Genomic DNA, 23,551 nt, shown 5'->3' with positions numbered 1-23,551 from the left:
AATCTCCAAAGAAACAACTGCCCAATAAATAAGTGGGCTAAAGACTTAAAGAGAAACTTCTCTGAAGAGGAAAGTAGGATGGCCAATAGACTCATTAAAAAAATGCTCAACCTCCCTATCCATAAAAGAAATGCAAATCAAAACAACTTTGAGATACCACCTCACCCCAGTTAGAATGGCTATAATCAAGAACTCTAATAACAACAGATGCTGGAGGGGATGTGGACAGAAGGGAACCTTACTTCATTGTTGGTGGGAGTGTAAACTTGTTCAACCACTCTGGAAAGCAGTATGGAGGTTCCTCAAAAGACTCCACATAGAGCTCCCCTATGACCCAGCAATCCCACTTTTGGGCATTTACCTGAATGATCACAAACAAGACCACACTAAAGCTACCAGCACAACTATGTTTACTGAAGCATTATTTACCATAGCTAAGATATGGAACCAACCCAGATGCCCCTCAGTAGATGAATGGATCAAGAAAATGTGGTATATATACACAATGGAATTCTATGCCTCCATCAGAAAGAATGACATTTCCCCATTTGTTAGGAAATGGAAAGGCTTGGAAAAAATTATATTAAGTGAAGTAAGCTAGGCCCAAGGAAACATAGGTCCCATTGTGTCCCTTATTTGCAATTACTAGTATATATCTGAGACAAGCAGAAACAGTCAGGTAAGTTGATGTTAGGCGAAATGAACCCCAAGAGAAGGACTCAAATGGTTTTTTTTTCTTGCAATTGTTTCTAACACATTTATAAGATGATTTCTTTGTTGCTTTGTATGTCCCTCCCCCTGTTTTCACTGTATTTGATGTTGGTATAATTTATGGAGGGGAAGAGAAAAAACCAATTGTTTAAATAGGGATACAGGTGGACCCATTGCAACAATGAGATGCATCGAAAAACGAACTTTACAAATTTGGCTTGGGGGAGGGGAAGTGGGGAGTGGGAAGGGGGGAATGAGAAGGGATGGGAAGGGAAAACAAAGGAGGAGGCAACAAGGCTTGATAAGAAATGTACTCATTACCTTGCCCATATAATTGTAACCCCTCTGTATGGTATTTTCACAATGAAAAAAGAAAGAAAGAGCAAGAGAGAGAGAGAGAGAGAGAGAGAGAGAGAGAGAGAGAGAGAGAGAGAGAGAGAGAGAGAGAGAGAGAGAGAAAGAGAGAGAGAGAGAGAAGGAAGGAAGGAAGGAAGGGAGGAAGGAAAGAAAGAAAAGAAAGAACGAAAGAAAGAACGAAAGAAAGAATGAAAGAAAGAAAGAAAGAAAGAAAGAAAGAAAGAAAGAAAGAAAGAAAGAAAGAAAGAAAGAAAGAAAAAGAGAGTAGCATATAAGGTGAGGATTGATTTTAGTTATAACTAACATTGAAAGCCATTTATATTGTCAATACAGCTCAGTATTTTTCTTCAAAATATATTCCTTGAGACGTTCTTATGCATATGAAGGCTGAAGAAATATCAAATTTCCTATGAGAAACAAGTGAAGGTGCAGCGAGCATGTACTTATCTGACCATTCAAACCTTTCCACTACAGATGACTGAATGCCTAAAAATCATTCGACATCTGTTCTTGTCAAAGTAGCTATGCAATCAGGAGGCTAAAATAAGAAAGGTGGCAATACTCAGCTTGCCTACAAGAAGTGCCAAATTTGGTCTCAAAATTAAATAATCACAATGCACGCAGTTCGAGTATATGATGTGATTTCACTCTGAATTAAAATAATCTGATTCTGAATATGCAGATTAAATTTTCTAAAATATTTAGGATATAGAGACTTAATTTTATAGTATATAATTTATACTATAAATGGTAGAACACATCTGAACCTGGAAGACAATCAGAACTGTGGTTGAAAGCTAGCCTGGACAATAAGTCATTGAGACCCTATTTCATTCAACATACATGGCTGTCATACAGGTGGTCCCAGATGCATGGGAAAGCTTGCCTGCTAGCCAGAACATAAGATCCTGTCTCAAAAACAAAGTGCCTAAGGAGTACAAGGTAGCTCATACCTGTAATCCTAGCTACTCAAGAAGCTGAGATCTAAGGATCATAATCCAAAGCAAATTTGGGCAGGAAAGTCTGTGATACTAATCTCTCTATTTAATCAGAAAAAAGCCAGAATGGAGTTGTGGTTCAATAGTAGAGTGCAGGCTTTGAGCTTAAATGCTAAGAGACAGAAGCCAAGCCCTGAGTTCAAGTCCCACTGCAAGCACAAAAATAAAGTATAGACCCTGGGTTCAAACTTCAATAATGCACTCTCCCCCATAAAACAAGAAAAAAAACTTATGTTTGGTGAACTAACTGCAAATTCTGAAAGTACAAGAATTTAACATGAATTAAATTTACTATGAGAGAGATACCATGTGTATAGTATATTTATATTGAAACAAGATGGATTACCTACTGAGAATAAACTTGAATTACAAATAATTTTAAAGTATTCTTATGTAAGTGAAAAGTTTTAGTTATAAAACAGCATTAAAAGTTACCACTTTGAAAAAACTTTAATAGCAGTTAGCTGCCAATATACTTTTTAAAGACTTAATATATTGCAGTTTTTCACTATTCAAGCTAACTCATATATTGCCCCTCCTACCATTGTGATGTAACTAAGATATTGATATTTTTGCCTATCACATTCTAGATTGCTAATTAAGAATATTAGGCAAATGAAATTCAAAATAAACTGAAATGAAGAAAGAAATTCAAAATAAAGCAGAAACAGCAAAGCTGAAATATAAAAATAGTTAACCTGCGAACCAAATAAATGAAGAACTGTAACATAATTTTTTAAGACTCATTTTAAATGATAGATCACCCATGATTATTGCTGACGTGGGCTGAATTCTACAATATATTTTTAAAATAGCAGAGAACATTCAAGCTACCAACACAGAATGTAAAACTCAGTAAATGCAGTAAATGCAGACAGCGTGGAATGCGGAACATAGAGATAAGGCATTAGAATAAATTATCTATTCTGTCTGTTATTTATCTTTACTTGGTGCTTTTAAATTAATTGTACCGAGCTAATGGAAACATGAAATTAGCATTATAAAGAGAAGTTGAGACCTAAAGTGAGTAAATATTTATTGAGTGCCTCCCATTTAATGATAGCAGACAAAGTGCTATACAGAGGGAGTATCTCAAGTGCCTGCAAAGCAATAATTTTAGAGGTTTTAAAGAGAGCATTCCAGTACAGTCCATGGGGGGAGATATTCTTAATTCTTAAAAAAATATATATATATGTGTGTGCATGTGTGTGTGTGGGTGTGTGTGTGTGTATGTGTGTGTCTATATATGTCATCTTCCTCCCCAAAACAGCTTAAAATTGCCAATTTTTGAGAGTTCTCTTTTAAAAAAATGCCAGTAGACACCATATGAATTCTAGAAGCATGGCACAAACAGAAGTACTGCAGTACTGGATTTGAGAAAATCAAACACTTCTGTCTTTGGCAATTAGAGAAGTCTTTAAGGAGTCAGGATTATTTGAATCTTATTTCAAATGACAAATAGAACTTCAATGTAGGGGTGTGGTAAGATTAGCATAGTTCAGATTATAGAAAAAGTACCGTGGGTAAATGACTAGAGATCTGCAAGCCCATAAAGTATATGGATAGTGTGAACACATCTCCCTTTTGCTGACAGTGATTCATTAAATTCTTAGTTGGTTAGGAAAAGGTAGAAATGGGACATTCATTGCCCTCTCTGCCTCCCTTCTTTTTTCCCTCCCTCCCTTCCTTCCTTCCCTTTCATAGATTTTCTGTAAAGGAAATGATGACGTGTAGTATATTAAAAGTGGATTTAAAAACTATACAGGGACTGGAAATGTGGCTTAGTGGTAGAGTGTTTGCCTAGCATGCATGAAATCCTGGATTCAATTCTTCAGTACCACATAAACAGAAAAGGCCAGAAGTGGTGTTGTAGCTCAAGTGGTAGAGCACTAGCCTTGAGCTCAAGGATCAGGGACAGTGCCCAGGCCCGGAGTTCAAGCCACAAGACTGGCAAAACAAAAAACAAAACAAAACAAACAAACAAACAGAAAACCCAGGCAGACCGGGATCAATGTAGGAGAAAGATGCCTACTACTTACAGACCTCCAGGTTTTCTTGTAAAATCATACTAACAGTTGGCTGCTACACCATTTAAGTGAGACAGTTTATACAGAGCCTCTACTCATGGTACAGATATAATTTTTTTTCATCAGAAAGACAGAAGTTAGTTCTTGAGTGCAGATTTCTATTTAAAAACATTTGGCAAGTGTTGATTTACAAGGAAGTGAGGGTACAAATCTCTCCAGGTCAGAGAACTCTAGTATTTATTTGTACACCTATACTTGCCCAAATAGAGTTGCTTATTGAAAGGCTCTGGAGTTAGGCTCTGTGAATCTTCTCAATTTCATCACTGTCTGTGTGACATTTGCAAAGTAATAACCATTTCTGTGCCATGAGGTTTTTTCATATGTGAAATAAAATTAAATGTCCCCTATAAGTGAGTCTTTGTTCAATAAAACTTTATAAAAGACAAGCAGTGGGCCAGGCTTGCCTTCCAATACACAGCATAAGACTTTGGTGAACCCTATTCTAACAATAAGAACAACAACAACAATAACAAAAACATTAGCTGGATGATATTTAGAAAACCATTTAGCCAAGTTCTAAGACTCACTTCTCCTTTCTGCTCTATCAGGCCAAAAATATAGCACAATTGTGAAGACAAAGTTAAATGGTGTGTGCAGAAAGGTTTTGTAAATTCATAGTACGGACTTCAGATTTTATGGTATAAAGTCTACAACTTGTAAATTATTTTAATAGAAGGTGGACAAGGTCCATTACTATGGGGGATCTATTGATCCCAGGGTCCACTGCCTTGGGATCTCATACTTCACTGATGCTTGAAACAGTTCCTTCCCCCAATATATAGAAATCTATGAGCAGTCTCAAAGGCTTCCAAGAGAGCTGGGGATGCATTTTCCTGTAGAAAGGTAGCTTAATTTCCTAGCAAGTGCAAGGCTCTGGCTTTCACTCTAAACACCACCCAGTTTTCCCAAGAATTTTTATTACTTTTGACCTCTGTGACCAAGTTGGTTTTCTTTCTTCTTTCTTTGTATCCTCTAGGGCATTCTATTCTAGGAATAATCAGGTAAAGGCAGAAGTCATTGACATATGATTACTGATACATGGTGAAAAAATCCAGAAATGGGAAATGTTTTTCCATTACACTTACATGTATAGAGACTTGGCTTCCTCATTCAGCAAAAGGTTCACGGAGCATGCTGTGCACGTGAAGCAATGGACATGCTGGAGTCCGCTGGCAGATTGAGGTGGATCCTCAAAGAAAATCTGGTGAGATGTACAAGACCTAGTCTCTGGTCTGTGTAGACAGGCCCATCATATTGATGTGAGTTGTTGTAGAAGATGAAACTCTCACACCTGTCATGGTTCAGCAAACAAGCAACCATTGAGCCGCACATTTAAAGATTTGATCAAGTTGAAAATTAATGCATGCACAAAGGCAGAGTCATGAGAGGACAATGTTTCACAAACTGTGCTTGTCTGAATGACAGCTTGTAAATATATCCATGTCTACCTACGATGCTTCACTGTTTAGTCCACCATTTTCTGAAAATCAGTTCATATTTTAAACCTATGTAAACTTATTCATGAGGAAAATTTCATTTCAGTTCTATTGGTTATATCTTTTCCAATCAAAAGTCAAAATAAGCTGGGTGCTGGTGGCTCACACCATAATCCTAGCTATGCAGGAGGCTGAGATCTGAGGATCATGGTTCAAAGGCAGTCTGGGCAGGGCAGTCTGTAAGACTCTTATCTCTAATTAACCACCAGAAAACCAGAAGTGGCATTGGGGTTCAAGTGGTAGAGTACTAGCTTAGAGAAAAAGAGCTCAGGGACAAAGTCTAGACCCAGAGTTCAATCAAGCCTCCCAACCAACCCCCAAAAAATCAAAATAAATTTATAACTCTGTAAGTTAAAAATAATGAGTAAACCATGTTAGTTCTTATGCTATTGAAAATAAGTTCCAGGAAGATGGTGGAGGGAAGCTGGAGGTTAAACAAGCTCTCACATAGAAAGCAGTTTTAGTGTTCCAGTGAACAGTCCTAGGCCAGAGAATAACACCAAGTGTGCCATCACAGGACAGAGAGTTAGGCCAGAGAGGGAAAATCCAGGCAAGGACAAATCTGATCATTTGCCAGCAGCCTCGGCTGTGACGGCCATGGTGGCCATGGTGGCGGCGATGGCCATTGGTAGCCACCATACCTGCAACCCAGAGAGTCCGAGACAAAGGAGCCAGAAGTAGCAGGCGAACGGATTCTACTCAACACCAGCAAGAACTGACAAGGAGCAGACATCTTCATCCTGCAGTTCGCAGACCAGAGACAACCCAGGAACCAAGACTCCGGGGTGAGTAGAAGCCTGACATCCTCACTCCTTCTCAGGGAGCAGAAGAGGGAAGGCCACCCCCCCACCCCCCCCACCCCCCCACCCCCCTACCGGAGATCTCCATCTTTGATACTGACAAAGGCCTGGCTGAGCAGCTAGCTCTAACTCAGGCCTTGGAAGAAAACAAAAGAATCATTTAGCAGGTCACAGGAACCTAACCTGACCTGTCAGGCTCAGCTCCACCCAGGGAAAAGTCACCCACCCCAGGCCAAGTGAGCTCTGCCAGCCCTAGGAGTGGCTTTCTTCACTGGGTAAACAGAGACAGAGGCTGTCCCTCCCTACAGCAGCCTTGACAATCAATTGAAATTCAGAAAACATAAACCCTGAGAATGACTTCAGGCTGGGCTCTGTGAGTGTCTCAGAAGCTAGCCCCTCAGGGAAAAGCTACTATTTGCTGGAAGGCTTCAACTCTACCCAGAACCTAGCCTCATCACAGCATCTCCAAACTAGAGGAAACAGCCATCTCCCTCTTTTGTGATATTCAAAGCAGATCTCCCTCCCATTGAACTAACCTGTGAGGAGGATCACAAAATCCTGGGTAAAGCAGAGCGTTTTTCTGCTTGCTCAAACAAACTGATTTAAGAAACCAACCAAACCACAGGAAAATCAAACACCACAAGCAAACCAGAGACTCCAACAAGAGACTGATTACTGACATAAGGGAAATATAGGATCTTCCGACCCCCCCTCCCCCCAAAAAATCAAAGAACTCTTTTTTTGTACCTTTTATTTAAAAATTTTAAAACTTTTTTTAATTTTTAATTTTTAACTTAAATTGTTTTGTATTAACTTTTTTTTCTTCCTCTTATATAATGTTTATTTTAGGGGTATATTTGTGTGTGTGCTTTATTTTTTCTTTTTTTTAATTTTTATTTATTTATTAGCTCTACAGACCTTTTGATCCTTTTTTTCTTTCTTTCTCATCCTTTTCACTTTTTCTTCTCTTTCATTCTTCTTTGAGTGACTTAATTGTTGTTCTGCTCATCCTCAGATATACCCATAGATTATTAGACCTTATCCCCCATTGTGTAGACACTTAATCCAGAAATTTATAACTCAATTCAAAACCTCTTAGATTTAAATTCCTTAATAGCAGTACTACCTCTTTATAACTATGTAATATTTTAAGCATTTTTATTTTTAAGTTTTTCACGTCTCCTTTCTATCCCTCCCCTTCTCTTACCCTATCCCCATTCTTCTCTAAATATTACGTTTTTAAATTTGCATAACTTTTAAGTGTTTCACGTTTTAATTTTTGTTTTTCTATTTTTTTCTTGTCTCTTTCTTCTTTTTTTCTCTCTCTCTCTACTATCATTCTATCCAACCTATTTCCCACTTTGAGATTAGGACTTAGTTAAGTTAACTTTCCCTCTACTTTTCCACATCCCTCTATTCCTATTTTTACCCACATCTCTCCCTAAACCTAATAATTTCTGGTTTGCCAAATTCTTCTTTGCAGTTCATAGCCCATTAATACATAGATTTTTGATGTTGATTAGATATATCTGTTGAACTAGATTGTATCTTCAGACTTTTGACTGTGCAACTACAGACTTTGGTTGATACTTGCCTTAAGATAGCGTTCTAGCACAAAACTGGTGTTACTTTCATCCCAAATGAGCAGAACAAGCCGGAAAAACACAAGAAAAATGGCAAGTCCCGGTATCTCAACTCCCACTCATAATCAGGGGACAGAACAGATAATGAATAATCCAGAGGAGAGTTAACAAAAAGCTCTTCAAACATTCCTGGTAAACATGGTAAACGAAAAGATTGAAAACCTGCAAAGGACTCTGTGTGAGCGTGATAGGGAGAGAGAGGAGGCAAACCAAAGGTCAATACAGGAATTTCATGAGTGTGAGGAAGCTACTCAAAGATTGATACAGGAATTGCGTGAGCAGCTTGGGAACACTCAAAGAGAAATAAAGGAATGGCGTGAGCAGGCTGAGAACACTCAGAGAACTACAGGAATTGCGTGGAACATGAGGAAGCTAATCAAAAAGTAATACAGGAATTGAGAGAGCAGGATGAGAATAGACAAAAATCACTGAAGGCGTTCATGGAATCCATAACAGAGATCTGAAAGAAGTCGAGGAGTCCACAAAGGGAATGCTGAATGGAACCCAACAGAAAGAATGGGAGTCCAAGGAAACTATAACCAATCAACTAAGTGATTTGAGAATAAACACTGAACCCCAAATTAAGGAAGTAAAGAAGTTCATACAAGATTTAAAACAAAGCTCCAATAAAGAATTTGAAGCCATCAAAGCCGACCAACTAGAAGGAAAAGAAATAAAAAATGAAGTAGAAAGTCTTGATAGTAGGTTAGATCATGCAGAAGATCGAATCTCGGGGATTGAAGACAGCCTAGATATTATAGGGAAAGAACATACAACCATCCAAGACAAATCCAAGAAATATGATAGAGCTATTCAACACTTGGAAGACACAATCAGAAGGCCTAATCGGAGGATAATGGCTGTAGAGGAGCACTTAGGGACAGAAGTTAATGGTCTAGGAAATTTGTTTAACATGATCGTAGCAGAGAACTTCCCAAACCTGCAAAAAGATAGGCCTATTCAGATAGAAGAAGCTTTTAGAACTTCAAATAGACCAGACTAGAACAGGACATCTCACCGTCACATTATAATCTGCACAGGATCAATTCAGACCAAGGAAAAGATCCGTAAAGCTGTCAAGGAGAAAAGATCAATCACCTATAAAGAGAAACCAATTAGAATCACCTCAGATTTCTCAGCAGAGACAAAGCATGCCCTAAAGATGTATGCCATGCCTTAAAGACAAACAACTATCAACCAAGAATACTGTACCCAGCTAAACTTTCTTTCATAACCGAGGGTCAAATAAAAACCTTCCATAGCAAAGAAAAATTGAAACAATTTATGTTCACCAAACCAGCCCTACAAAAGATTCTTACAGATGTCCTACACATGGAAACCAACAAGACCACAAGGAAGGCCAAGAAATCTCACCCAAACTGAGAATCCAAGAACCATAGGAAGAACTCAGTTGCCGAAGCCCCCAAGAAGGTGGATAAAATGGCAGGAACTCCCAAATACCTGTCAGTCTTGTCTCTCAAACTTGACGGACATAACTCTCCAATTAAGCGACATAGACTGTGTAGTTGGATTAAAAAGCAAGATCCTTCTATCTGCTACCTTCAGGAGTCACATCTTGCCCATAAAACAAACACGTTTTCAATGTGAAAGGCTGGAACAAAATCTACCAAGCAAACAGCCCCCCATAAACAGGTGGGAGTTGCAATCCTAATATCAGATAAAATAGACTTCAAATTAAAATTAGTGAGAAGAGATAAAGACGGTCCCTACATACTAATTAAAGGATCTCTCCTTCAGGAGGATATTACAATTCTAAATATCTATTCGCCAAACAATGGAGCACCCAAATTTATCAAAGAAACACTACTTTCCCTCAAATCCCACATAGATCCAAAGACATTAATTGTTGGGGACTTTAACATACCACTTTCCCCACTAGATAGATCAACTGAGCAAAAACTCAACAGAGAAATGGCAGATCTAAACAACTGCATAGAACAACTAGCTTTAACAGACATCTACCGAATATTTCACCCAGCAGCATCAGAATACACGTTTTTCTCAGCAGCACATGGAACATTTTCCAAAATAGACCACATTTTAGGCCACAAAGCAAGCTTGTCCAAACTCAGAAACATTGAAGTTATACCTTGCATTCTCTCAGACCACAAGGCAATAAAATTAGAACTAAACACCAAAAGCCATCAAGGAAAGTCCTGTAACACATGGAGGCTGAATAACACACTGCTGAATCACGAGTCGGTCATGGAAGAGATTAGAAAGGAAATTCAAATGTTCATGATATTCAACAAAAATGAACACACAAACTGCCAGCTCCTCTGGGACACAGCAAAGGCAGTACTCAGAGGCAAGTTTATAGCTTTGAGTTCCTACATCAAGAAATTGGAGAGATCTGAAACCAACAATTTAATGAGACATCTGAGCCTCCTTGAAAAAGAGCAGCAAGATGAACCCAAATCCAGTAGACGGAAAGAAATAATTAAAATTAAATCAGAATTTTTTAATTGTGAAAATACTGTTCAGAGGGGTTAAATTACATGGGCAAGATAATGAGTACATTTCTTATCAAGCATTGTAGCCTTCTCCTTTGTTTCCCCTTCCCATCCCTTCCTATCCTCCCCTTGCTCCCCCACCCAATTTCCCTTCCCCCCCACCAAAGTTGTAAAGTTCGTTTTCAACATAACGACTTGTACATCGCATTGTTGCAATGGATCCACCTGTATACCTATTTAAATGAATTAAATCAGAATTAAATGAATTAGAATCCAAAAAACTATAGAAAGAATCAACAAAACAAAGAGTTGGTTCTTCAAAAATATTAACAAAATTAACAGACCCTTAGCAAATCTTATCAGAAAAAGAAGAGAACACACCCAAATAAATAAACTCAGAGATGAGAATGGAAACATCACCACAGAAACAACCAAGATTCAGAACATTATAAGGGAATACTTCTCAAAACTTTATGCTAATAAGTTTGAGAACTTGGCAGAAATGGACCTTTTCCGAACAAACATTGACATGCCAAAACTAAACCAAGATGAGTTAAACCATCTTAACAGGCCCATATCAAGCATTGAAATAGAAACAGCAATAAGAGACCTCCCAGCTAAGAAAAGTCCAGGACCAGATGGTTTTACAGCGGAATTCTATAAGGCCTTCAAAGCAGAGCTCATGCCAATACTCTTCCAACTCTTCAATGAAATTGAAAGAGAAAGTTCACTACTGAACATATTCTATGAAGCCATCATAACCCTCATCCCAAAATCAGGCAGGGACTCATTAAAGAAAGAGAACTATAGGCCCATTTCTTTGATGAACATTGATGCAAAAGTTCTCAACAAAATTTTGGCCAACCGACATCAACAATTCATCCAAAAAATCATATACCACAATCAAACAGGATTCATTTCAGGGATGTAAAGCTGGTTCAATATACACAAATCAATTAATATTATTCATCACATCAACAGGACTAAGGATAAGAACTACATGGTTATCTCAACAGATGCAGAAAAAGCATTTGACAAGATCCAACACCCCTTTATGATGAAGGTTTTGGAAAAATTAGGAATCCATGGAACATTCCTCAATACAATAAAGGCTGTATATGACAAACCTACAGCCAGCATTATACTTAACGGTGAAAAACTAAAGCCATTTCTTCTTAACTCAGGAACAAGACAAGGATGTCCACTCTCTCCACTTCTCTTCAATCTAGGATTAGAATGCTTACCTACAGCAATAAGACAAGATGCAAACATAAAGGGATCCAAATAGGGAAAGAAGAAAAACTCTCCCTCTTTGCAGATGACATGATTTTTTATTTAAAGAATCCTACAGACTCCATTACCAAATTACTCAAGCTGATTCAAAACTTTGGCAAAGTAGAAGGGTATAAAATTAAACCTCAAATATCAATGGCTTTTCTGTATGACAATAATGAGAAAAGTGTGGATGAAATTAGGAAAGCAACTCCATTCATACAGCCCACAAAAAATAAAATACCTAGAAATTAACCAAAGAAGTGACGGATCTCTACGATGAAAATTTTAAAAACTTAAAAAGGAAATCAAAACAGAACTTAGAAATTGGCAAAATCTCCCATGCTCCTGGATTGGAAAGATCAACATCGTGAAAATGGCAATACTTCCCAAGGCTATCTACAAATTCAATGTGATACCTATCAAAATTCCTCTTTCTTCAAGGAAATAGAAGAGGCAATCCAAAAATTCATATGGAACAATAAAAGACCCCGAATAGCAATAACAATCCTTAACAGAAAGAACAGTGCTGGAGGAATATCAATACCAAATTTCAAACACTACTACTAAGCCATAGTAATGAAAACAGCATGGTACTGGCACAAGAACAGATCTCAGGACCAATGGAATAGAATTGAAAACCCAGTTATAAACCTACAGACCTATAGCCACCTAATCTTCGATAAGGGAGCTAAAATAATAGAATGGAAGAAAGACAGCCTCTTCAGTAAATGGTGCTGGCAAAATTGGTTAATTTCTTGTAGAAAACTAAAGCTGGATCCTTATATATCACCCTGTACCAGAATCAACTCCAAGTGGATCAAAGACCTCGGAGTCACAGCAGATACTCTGAAAACATTACAGGATGGAATAGGACAAACCCTAGGTCTCCTTGGCACAGGCTGAAAGTTTCTTAATAGAGACCCAGAAACACAACAAATCAAAGAAAGGTTGGACAAATGGGATTGCATGAAATTGCAGAGCTTCTACATGGCAAAGGATATAGCTTGCAAGATAAATAGAAAGCCCACGGATTGGGAGAAGATCTTCACTAGCCATACAACAGACAAGGGTCTCATATCTAAAATACACTTGGAACTCAAAAAATTAAAGCCCCCAACAACAAATCCTCAAAGAAACAACTGCCCAATAAATAAGTGGGCTAAAGACTTAGAGAAACTTCTCTGAAGAAGAAAGTAGGATGGCCAATAGACTCATTAAAAAAATGCTCAACCTCCCTATCCATAAAAGAAATGCAAATCAAAACAACTTTGAGATACCACCTCACCCCAGTTAGAATGGCTGTAATCAAGAACTCTAATAACAACAGATGCTGGAGGGGATGTGGACAGAAGGGACCCTACTGCATTGTTGGTGGGAGTGTAAACTTGTTGAACCACTTTGGAAATCATATGAAGGTTCCTCAAAAGACTCCACATAGAGCTCCCCTATGACCCAGCAATCCTACTTTTGGGCATTTACCTGAATGATCACAAACAAGACCTTACTAAAGCTACCAGCACAACTATGTTTATTGCAGCATTATTTACCATAGCTAAGATATGGAACCAACCCAGATGCCCCTCAGTAGATGAATGGATCAAGAAAATGTGGTATATATACACTATGGAATTCTATGCCTCCATCAGAAAGAATGACATTGCCCCATTTGTTAGGAAATGGAAAGACTTGGAAAAAATTATATTAAGTGAAGTAAGCCAGGCCCAAGGAAATATAGGTCCCATGGTTTCCCTTATTTGCAATAACTAGTATATGTCTGAGTCAAGCAGAAAAGATCAGATAAGTTGATGTTAGGGGAATGAACCCTAAGATATGTATTCAAATGTTTTTTTTTCTTTCATGCGATTGGTTCTAACACATTTATAAGATGATTTCTATGTTGCTTTGTATGTCCCTCCCCCACAGTATAACCCCTGCTTTCACTGTATTTGATGTTGGTATAATTTGTGGAGGGGAAGGGATAAAACAAATTGTTTAAGTAGGGATACAGTTGGACCCATTGCAACAATGTGATGTACAAGTTGTTATGTTGAAAATGAACTTTACAACTTTGGTGGTGGGGGGAGGAATATTGAGGGGGGAGGATGATTAGGTGGGGGGATGGATGGAGGATGGGAAAGAATGGGAAGGGGAAACATAGGAGGAGGCTACAATGCTGGATAAGAGATGTACTCACTATCTTGCCCATGTAATTGTAACCCCTCTCTACAGTATTTTCACAATAAAAAAAAAAAAGAAAATTTCTTTGACCAGTGGTGGCGTGCAGTTCATAGTTGAGATGAGTGTTTGGAAGAGAGGTAAAAATTCAAGCAGAGATTTAAAAACCACCTAATAGAATGCCAGAACGTTCAGTCTAGAAGGAACCTAAGAAGCCATGCAATTTAATTGCCATGGTTTACTAAGTTCCAGGTAGACTGCGTTTCTCCCAAGTTGGCAAAGATAAATCTAGAATTGAAAATTTCCTCCTTATAATTTAATGTTCTTTTCTCCACCTTAGAGGAGTAGATTTCACTTTTAATACTTAATGACTCTGATAAATAAATTCATAGATCTCCAATTTTAGCCTGAGTCTTCTAGAAACTTGTGGGACAAATAATGATTCAATATGCCCTGTTCTTTGGAAGTGACATTAAGAACTTCAAATGACAATAATGAAATTCCTAGTTTCACTTGATACCATCATTAGCCTATTTTCCAATAACATTCCTTTCAAACAGATAATGGTATTTCTAAATAAGCTTGTTATTTCAGAACAGTATGTGTTTATTCCTGTCACCAAAATATCAACAAACAAATAAACAAAAAGGACAGTTTTCCCCTCCTTAAATAAACAGACACCAATAACTTAGTCCTGTTTTAGTTCTGATATCCTGTTTTCATCTCCTTCCATTTTGGAATAGCTATAAAAGTTAGTCAGTTTCACTCACTGTGAGGCCTTCCCTTTTCTGTTCAGTTCAGGGAGGGGCTTTCTTTTTCTTCAGGGAACACAGACCATCATGCCTTGACATCTTCTGATCTAGGATGATTTATTTCCTATGGTCAAGCTCACTGTTACATAGCTTCAACCAAAATATGCCACTTATAAAATATATAATCTTACGCTCTGCCATCACTCTGAACTCTGATTTTGCAATGTGCCATAAGGAAAGTAATCCATCGCACAAGAAGTATGTACTTACTTAGCACATGATTCTATGCCTTTTACAGGGAGTTTCTCTTTTAATTTCCAAACTGACCTTATGAAGTATATAGAATAATGTTCCCCATTACACATGAGAGATCTGAGCTAGGGTAGGGGAGGTGAGTATCGTGCCAGAGTTACACAGAATCCTGAGGTAGAGGCAAGGACCTCCTTTGGATTCTAAGGTACCACATTACAGGGATTTTTTTAAAAAATATGAAAACACCCTTTGACAGATAGTAAACCATATGGCATATCATATGCACTCTGAGTCCCAAGATTTCTCGGTGAAGGATGACCAGTCTAATGGAACACTGATTTTAAAAATTGTTTAAAAAATGCATCAACAATAGCTATTCTCTAGGCAGAGCCAGAAACCAGCAAAGCAGATCAGCAGAATTGTTCCACCAAGCAGATGTGGCCCCCACAGGCTGAGCTTTAATGAGCTTTCTCTACCATGTTATTTCATTAACCACCAGATACATTATGCAAAAAAGTTCACTTTCCCTTCTGAAATCCCGGAATTACAGCAGTTTCCAGTTCATTATCAAGCAGAAAGGCTCTCCACCTTCACCTCTCCCACTGGCTTTAGAAAGCATGCAATGAGAATGTGTGTGCCCAAGTCACAGGTCAACTCCTGAGAAGAATCTGAAGCCACTGAAATGATGACATCTACCTAACTAAGCCACACCCTCAGGCTTCATGTCTAGAGATTTAGACTCCTGTGTATTCAAGGAAGGCTCCCTTAACCTTGAGGCTGATGACCACCCAGGTATGGGAAACAGTGCCTCAAGCATTGAGCTCAGAGATCATGGAGGAAATGTCTGCTCCCTTTGCTTCCTGCCTCATTCCCATAAAGAACACGGAGCTCAGCTGACATCCTTCTTCTCCACCTGTTCTTTTTTGTATCTTGACATCTGTCCAAATGCTAACCTGTATGTTCTCCATTTAGATCCTTCCTGATATAAAATCACAAGTTGATTTCTCTGCAGACATTTCATTACCATGTACTATTTGCCTTTCAAATAGATTTTTCTGAACTTTTTCTGTCAATTCTCCATATTAATTTCCATAGAAACATCCCAAATTCTCATTTTCCGACCATTCACCTAAACCTTTAGCTTTGCCTACTTTGTTCCCCTAGTTTTCCTATTCCCTTCTGACTGCACACTGACTGCCCACTGGACTCCAGCAGAAAGAATAAGGATAACCAAGAAAAGAAAGTTATAATTAGTATGTCTAGGATAATCCTAGCAGATGAGCAGAATAGCTCAATAGCTACGTACATGTGACCATATAAGCTGATGCTACAGAAATGAACTCCAAGACATGGAAATAAGAGGTTTTTCTTTGTTGTTGTTATTGTTGTTAATGTAGGATGTGATTTCTTTTTTCTTTTCTGTTTTTCTTTCTTTTTCCTATGGTTTATATCTGCTGTCATTGTCTTTGATTTTGGTACCCTGGGTATTGTATATATGTTTATATAGATATACATATGCATATCTATATATACATATGTATATATTTTTAGGGAAGGAAAAGGGAACAACAAAATGGTGAGACAAAGGACAAGGGGGAAACCTATGCAACAGTGATGGTCATATGAAAATATGTTGGAAATGATCTATAGAACTTGCGGGGGGTGGTTGTAGGGGAGGAAAAGTGGGAGAAAAATGACAAGAATAACAAGGAAATAACAAGAAATGTTACTACCACCTTACGACTGTACATCGCCTTAACAAAATTTTTTAATAAAAATAAAAAGACACTGAACAAAATTTTAAAAATATTGGCTAGTTATCGAATTCTCTTCTACCTTCTTCCTACCCCTAGTTCAGCTGTCTCAACTGGAAGTAAATAAATAGAACATAATAGTGGGAAGCTTTTGTAAGATCAAAAATGGAGAGAGGACCAGAGGACAGGTCAAAAAAAGCCATTATCAAAAGATTGATGCCTGGTATTTTAAGACTAGAGAAAGACTGAGAAAAATAGATGGAGAGAGCGAAGGAGGCAGATATTGACCTGGATTAAGAGTATCTAAGAGGTTTGGGCCAGGCTGTCAGAAAGCATGAACCTCATGACCTCAAAAAAGTGTGATTATTTGTTGTGCTACACTAGAAGTAATTTTAGATTAAGTGTTTGAAGTAAAAATTCCTCATTTTGAAATAAGCAGGGAGCTGAGACTCTTCACACTGATAGAGTAGGTGGTAAGAAAATAGAGTTGTTAAGCTGGTCAGGTGAGTGTTTTCTTCCTTCTTAAAGGAATGACTAGGTAAGAATCTATTCCCCTTGACTTCAAAATTACATTGTTGGTCCAATTCCATAAGTGTCTACTTTGGGATGTTTATCAGTTCATATATGCTTCAAGCCAAGTAAAATTATTTAGGTGGCTTGCTCTTGGGGTTTCTGCTCTGTGAGTATCAGAAGCTGGCATGTTATTCCACCTGGGCACCTTATCCCATGGACAGGACACAGAACCCTGACCAGAGGAGTCGCATGTAGAAGGACGACGGCATCATTTCTTTTGTAAAATGCTATGAAACCAACCCCATGGCTACACATAAACACTTTCATATAAAACCATGGGGAGGTGGCACATGGATCACTTTCTACCTTGGTGGCTAACTTTTACTCAATTTCCATTTACACGTCAGGCTGACCTCCACAGTAAAGTATTTTCTAACCCTTTCCAGGCATTGGATCTGGTTTTCTCATTAATGCCATAACCATTTCGGCACACTGTACAATATTCACCAAGTACAATGTTCACCATGGTGTCTTTTGGATTAATCTGCCTCTCAATTACATTTGGAGCTTCTCCCAGAAGGGTAATTTTATTCTTCTCACTTACAGCAGTGTAGTGACAGAGAAGAAACTTCTAGATATACAGTTGTACACCCAGTGAAAATGACAGTTCCAAATATTATAAAGATACACAGGTCCAAGATCCTAACCAGCACTCCTCCAATTTAAAATTCTAGCTCTGAGATTGACTAGGCAGAAACCCAGTTGCAAGATAAAGATACAGAAGATTTGCCATCAGGGCTCATCAGTATGTTAACTTTCCACCTCATAAGGGTGAAGAGCTCTGGCTTTCAAGTCAGACAGCCTAGAATTTACCAACTAATAAGGTTTTCATAAGCTACTACCTCTCCAAGATTATCTGTGAGCAGGGATAACTCTCACTTGTCTGGGTTGGCATAAAAAATAAGAAGTAAGTACAGTCATTTGAACTCATATTCAATAAAGTACTACCATGATCATTGTTATTACTTATGTAATTATCCTCCAGCAGGAGTTGCAAAATAAGGAAATACATTCCTTAAGAAAAGTCAGTCACTAGAAATGTCAACAAATAAGATCTGTCACTAAACATGCACTATAAAATCAGCAACACTTGTATAAACTCAGAAGTGGAGACAAAGTATAGAGACAAGGTTATCTGTGTGCGGGATGTCCAATGGTCTTATGTGTGTGTGTGTGTGTGTGTGTGTGTGTGCGCGCGCACGCGCATGTGTGTGCATGTGTCATATGTAAAAGGAGAGTGAGATGGGGGAGGTGATCTGTTCATTTCATCCTGTACCCTATGAAATAAAAGCAATGACTTTCTGCATGTTGTGTGCTGAACTGTTGGAGATAGGGTCTATGAGGAGGTAGTGAAGGGTAAATGAAGTCTCAAGTATGTTCTCTTAATCCAGTAGGACTGGTGTCCTTATAACAAGAGAAAAAGCACAAAAGTAATTCACCAAGAAGGGTATGACAGAGGGCCCAGCATGAAGCCAACTACAAACCAAAAATGGATGTTGCCTTAAATCCACCCAGCCACCACTATGATCTTGAATCTCAGCCTCCAGAATCACAATAATAATAATAATTTCTGGTGTTAAGCCACTCATTCTGTAGTGTCTTGTTAGGTCAGCCCTAGCAGAGTAATACACTGCATGAATAGGAGGCCTGTTTCCTACAGTTTCTCCCTCTCTGGAAACAGAGATTTGGGGAACATCTACTCTTTTTTATTTTATTTTATTGTAAAGATGCTGTACAGAGGGGTTACAGTTACATGAGTAAGGTAATGAGTACATTTCTTGTTGAACATTGTTACCCCTTCTTTGTTTTTCTCCCACTACCCATCAGACCTTAGTTTCCTCTCTAAGTCTCACCAACCTGGTCTATGAGACATAATCAGACACTAAGATTAATGCTTAGCCAGATATTAAACACTGTGGTATATTACTTGGAACAGGAGCAAAGACAAAACTTAAAAACCACAAGAGGATACACTTGAATAAAGAAGCTGAAACACAAAATTATCAAGAGACTGCACAGAAGAGCTGAAATTTGCTAACAGCATGTTTTTGCATTGCCCTTCTAACGTTGGATTTAAGTCATTCACAGATGTACTTTTTTATTTTGGTCTCTCTTTTTGTGTGTGTATCAGGATCCATGTTTACTTTCTCCCTTACCTTTAGAAAAAGCATCTGTTTGGGATTTTCTCACGTTCCCAAGGCTACTGCTAGAGCCTGGATTAGTTGCTGCATGGAGGGACTGCCATGTGCCAGTGTTGGCTGCCCCCACCCGCCCCCAAGCTATTACACTGCTGCTGACTGGGCAGGGATTCTGCTTTCCTCCAGCAACAAGGAAAAAAAATCACAAAAAATGAACAGGATCCAGCCCACCTGTCTGTTTCTTCTTTAATGCACAGGACTCTTTTTTTCCAAAGCTGTGAGTTTCTAGCTGCCTGAAGGGAAAAAAGGAGTCATTAATGTCTTCACATTTTTTTAATAATACTTTATGATTCTGCAGATTCACATCCGGTAATTAGTTGTTGTCTTACTCTGTTTATGTTGCAACTAAATAGATCTGAATAACTTTTCACTACTTCCACCGCCTAACAAAGAATCCAAAACAAAACTTATCTCTCAGGCAGACACCTACCCTCGAATGTCCATTTCCTGAATAGTTGATGGAAGAGGGAAGAAATGACAATACTTATTTTCCAGAATTTCTCTTTTTGTTTTCTATAGTTTCTGATGGATGGTCCTGAACTCAGACCTTCTCCCCCCCCCCCTTTTTTTCTTTTTAAAGCTTAGCTCTTCCTAGGCACTTAAAAAATACAATAAAGAGACGGGCAACTTTGACATTAAATAGAAACTTAAGTCTTCTAAACATATCATCAAAACTTTTAAGGAAAAAATAAAAACTTGTAAGGAAAACCATCACATTCAAGGGTAGCTATCCAAGCAAAAATGATTCAAACTAGTAAAAATAAAAAAATATGTTAAATATTGCTGTCAGAATCAATTATCTGCTTATAACCTTGGTGGAGATTGTTTCAAATGGATTAGATTCCTAAGATTTAAGTAGGGGACAGAGATGACACTGAGAAATGGTGTTTTGAAGCAATTATAACCAACTACAAAAAAAATAGATCAAAGTAATATATCCAGTAATACATTGAAACCACTTTTGATTATTCTCAGTATTGCAATGCAAAAACATATGTTTCAAAAAATAAAATGGTATAAAAGCACAAATTTAAGGGCTGGGAAGGTGGCTCAGTGGTAGCGTGCTTGTCTTGCATGCATGAGGCCCTGGGTTCGATTCTTCAGTACCACATAAGCAGAAAAAGCCGAAAGTGGCGTTGTGGCTCAAGTGGTAGAGCGCTAGCCTTGAGCTGAAGAGCTGAGAGACAGTGCCCAGGCCCAGAGTTCAGGCCCTATGACTGGGGAAAAAAAGCACAACTTAAAACTAAAAGTAAGGAATGAGAAAGAATAAACATTACTAAACGATTCCAGAAGCAGATATTTGCACTACCAAGAAGACTAGAAGAAGAGCAATATTCTAAAAAGCTAATTTACAAATGACGAGAAATTTTTAGATTTTTTAGTTTCAAATGTCTGCCTAAGTGACAATAGTTAACCCAATATTGCACAGTCATGTTAAGTAGAAAGCTAACTAAAAGTATATAGGAGTTTGGGTCTAGATTTTCCCTCTTGATAAGAAATAGAGAAAGAAAAGCTATATGAATATTTCACATATATGGTTTATATGCAGAATTTTCTTTTCTGTTTCTTTCCTTTCCTATTGTGATTGAATATCCTTAATCCAGATGTCAAAGGCACAAGTGTACATGATATTATTCAGCACACATTGTTCAGGCACATTGGTTATGTATTGGGGGACAGAAAACCTGGACTCCAGCTCTAGACAACCACAATCCAGCAAAAGGATGATTTCAACATTTTTAGTAGCTCTCCACTCCCACTCTTGTGAAAGTATCTTCACACATAGTTGTTAATACTTTGTTATTATATCAAGAACACATCATACGCTACTATAATTAATGAGTTCAACAAGCTTATGGGATGCAAGATTTAACATTAAAAAGCAAGTATCTCTACATAGTTACAAAGAATAATGTAACAATGAAATTAAGAAATCAATCCCATTTATGATTACATCAAAAAAGAATAAACTATGTAACAGTAAGTTACACATACATAATGCCAAACTTAAGACTCTGAAAACTGCCTACACTCTTGAAGTAATTTAAAAATATATAAATTATGGGAAATCTCTGCCTTTGTAGATGACAAGATACTGGTAAATTGGCAACTCTCCCCAAATTGATCTACATATTTAATTTCTATCAGGATCTTTCAGCTGACACCTTCATAGAAATTGGTAAATTAATTCTAGCTTTGTATGAAATTATAAGGAACTAAGAATATCCAAATGAGCTTTAAAAAAACAAGACCCAAACTTTCAATTTCAAAATTTAACAACGCAAAAGTAATCAAGAAGCCATGGTACAGGCATGAGGACAGATGAGTAGAAGAGAACTGAGTCCAGCAGCAAAATCATGTGTCTACAGTCAAGTGACTTTTTTGTAAAACTTTTTATCTAGAAGACAGGGATTAAGTCTACACTTAACAATTTCTCTACAGCCATGTGCCTTGACTCAAACTAATAGAATAGACGAAAGTAATGTTTGCAGATCTATTTGCATTTCCCCAAAGAAGAAATGCCCCCACTCCTTCAGCCTTACTATGCTACCTCAAAATTTTGAATATGTTTTAAGATAAGGTTGGTGATTCAAAACCGAACTTAAATATAACTGTCCTAAATTTATCTGCCTATCTAGTAGGCTTAATGATATATTTGCTACATTAATTTAGAAGACCTTCAAAGTGCCACCTAAGAAATGATAGACTGGTGGGTATCAATGACTCATTCCTCTTATTCTACCTACTCAGGAGGCTGAAATTTGATGATCATGTTTAGAGACCAGCCTGGGGACTGAAAGTGCTTGAGACTCTTATTTCCAATTAATTACACAACTACAGAAGTAGAGATATGGCTCAAGTAGTGGAGCATTAGCTTGCACAACCCAAACTCAAGGGCAAAACTCAAGCCCTATGTATGTTCCCCCAACCCCAGCAGTGACAGATTGACATCTTGTATTTGAATACTTTAATATTTTTCAGACATATTCATTATAGACAATCGAATGCTTCACTGATAGAGCTTTAACTGCAAATCTAGAGATGATAAGCTATTTAGTCAGCAATTTAGTGAGCATCTCATTACCTTTCTCTCAGCCAGGGACATGGAAGCTCACTCTATTAACCACAATAAGCTTGCTTTTAGCTTGTTTGCAGAGCTCTTTACTTGGAACATTGAAATAAAAACTCTGTCTTCTGTTAGCCTACAAATGAACTTAAATAACCAGAAGAATAAAGTAAATAAAATGTACCTTCTATAGATGAGTTGGGTATTCTGTTCAGTTAAGTGTAGCTACTTACTAGAAACTGCTGGAGAATGAAAACTTGAGCGAAGAATTTCAGCTCATCCTTTTAGATTGTTGAAACATTCCCCACCCCCTCTCTCTCGCTAACCTCCTTAAACTGAGCTCAGGAAGGGATTATAAACAGCCTAATTTTTAAATCTATGTATCATATACAGTAAAATTTAAATGACCAAGAACTTTTCTGTTTAAAATTGAAATAAGTATGTATTAGATAAGTAAGATTTTATACGGCCAACTCAAAGATTGGTGCTTCATACAGATGAAAATAATACTGCTTTGACTGCATTTTACAACACAATAAAATAACATTCAGAAATGTCATCAGTTTTTAATCATGCCAATGACAAAATTCTAAAGTGCTAGAGGCTAATGCATTTTGTTATTTAACCACATGGACACACCCTCTTACCTCTCTGACAAGCTGTTCCACCTTTACTGGGAAAAGCTGAGTTACAGGAATGAATACTTCATTATTGGTAAACCCTGATCAAAAGGTCATCTTTGTGTTTAGGCTAAAGCAGCTTTCTGGTAATTTCATTTTCCACATTAGAAGATATGAACTGGACTAAGTGTAAACTCAAGAAGCAAATCAAATTATGGCTGACAAAAAAATGCCCTGGAAACTTAATTTTCTTCAATTGTAGATAAAGTGATCCATCATAATTTTTCCAGCTAATCTAGAAATTTGGGGGACTAAGAGA

At 37.7% G+C, this 23,551-nt stretch overlaps 1 long non-coding RNA gene across 1 annotated transcript in view; it reads right to left on the bottom strand.

Moving 5' to 3' along the window:
* Window positions 1-23,551, bottom strand: part of LOC138809895 (uncharacterized) — a 112,482-nt gene that overhangs the window by 75,542 nt on the left and 13,389 nt on the right. The window contains exons 3-4 of the long non-coding RNA XR_011366969.1: window positions 19,717-19,778; window positions 5,239-5,444 (exon numbers count right to left, since the gene is read on the bottom strand). This is a non-coding gene — a long non-coding RNA (uncharacterized lncRNA). The remainder of the gene's footprint in view (window positions 1-5,238; window positions 5,445-19,716; window positions 19,779-23,551) is intronic.

Source organism: Dipodomys merriami, unplaced genomic scaffold (genome assembly GCF_024711535.1).
Source record: "Dipodomys merriami isolate MVZ:Mamm:240054 unplaced genomic scaffold, mDipMer1.0.p SCAF_5, whole genome shotgun sequence".
Taxonomy (NCBI): Eukaryota; Metazoa; Chordata; class Mammalia; order Rodentia; family Heteromyidae; genus Dipodomys; species Dipodomys merriami.
The sequence above is the reverse complement of the archived record's forward strand: the minus strand, read 5'-3'. Positions and strand labels throughout refer to the sequence as shown.